Below are 1,230 nucleotides of genomic sequence, written 5' to 3' on the forward strand. Positions count from 1 at the left end.
AGACCAAAACAATGGAGCTCTTCTCAAGATTGCCTAGCTAGTTGACGGTAGCATAGTGGTCAATCTTAAGCACCAATTTTGGCTTATATTTGATCTATTGGCGTCTCTTCTTACTGAAAGAAACCACACTGTAAATAAAATATCTGTTGACCTTCATTTTCAAAGCCATCGTGACAGTTCTCCGGAGAACTCAGAGTATGGAGAGGTGGGAATCTTATGTTAGTGTTTCCCACAGTTTGCATTAGCAACTTGAGAAGCTCTTTCCACATATCCATTAACTGCAGCATGCCTTTATTCCCCATTGTTACTGGAGCTGATATTGTTTTGAGCAAGTCAGTCTATAATCATCTAAAGTGGCTGTTTCATTCCCCCATGCTTAATTTTTACCTGAAGGGAAACACATTGTGGCATTTCCCTATCTACTGTCAATAAGGAAAAAGGTACAATTTTAGAAACTCGGCATATATGATATATTTTTACTTTTACTTAATGTCTGATGCTCAATTCAGAAATGATGCTTTCTGAGGAGAAACTGTTGGATAAACATGTTAAATACACGTTATGCTACTGTGTCAGTCTGGGTGGACTATAGAGACAAATCCACAGAAACTCATACATAAATAAGACAGAGTTTTATATAAAGGTTAAGTGTACATTAAGAAAGCATCCCAGTCCAATGCTGTCCAAGCCCATAAATCCAACATTAGCCCATATGTCCAACATCAATCTACAAAGTACTCCTCCATCTCACAAAACACATGAATGGTACCGACTGCAGGAGGAAAGCTGAATCAGTGAGTGTGTTAAGCATCTCAGCGCTGGCAGGGGTCTCCACGTGGCTTCCCCAGCACCCAGGGCTGCATCAGGGTAGGTCCATGTGACTTCTCCTCAGGGATGTCTCACAGGAAGAGAGCCTTGCCTGCTAAAGCAGGGAACTGCCTAAGGCACTTGCACCCAGGTCCAACCATCAGAAAGCAAGAGACCGGAGAACTAGAAAGGCAAGGCTCACCGAGCCATTTATCTCTTTGCCCTTCCAGTTGGCACAATAAACCCTAACTATCTCAACTACCATCCACCCTCATCCTCCACCCCTACCCACACTTCTTTAACCCTTTGACAAGTATTTCTGTGTGCATTAATGAGGTAGGGCTTAATTTATCACATACTATAAACTTTTCCTACTTTCCACCAGCATTGTATCACTAAAACAGGTTTTATCTAGCTAATGCT

Source organism: Echinops telfairi, unplaced genomic scaffold, assembly GCF_000313985.2.
Source record: "Echinops telfairi isolate 266 unplaced genomic scaffold, ASM31398v2 ScPeMD7_5868;HRSCAF=6743_0, whole genome shotgun sequence".
Classification (NCBI taxonomy): Eukaryota; Metazoa; Chordata; class Mammalia; order Afrosoricida; family Tenrecidae; genus Echinops; species Echinops telfairi.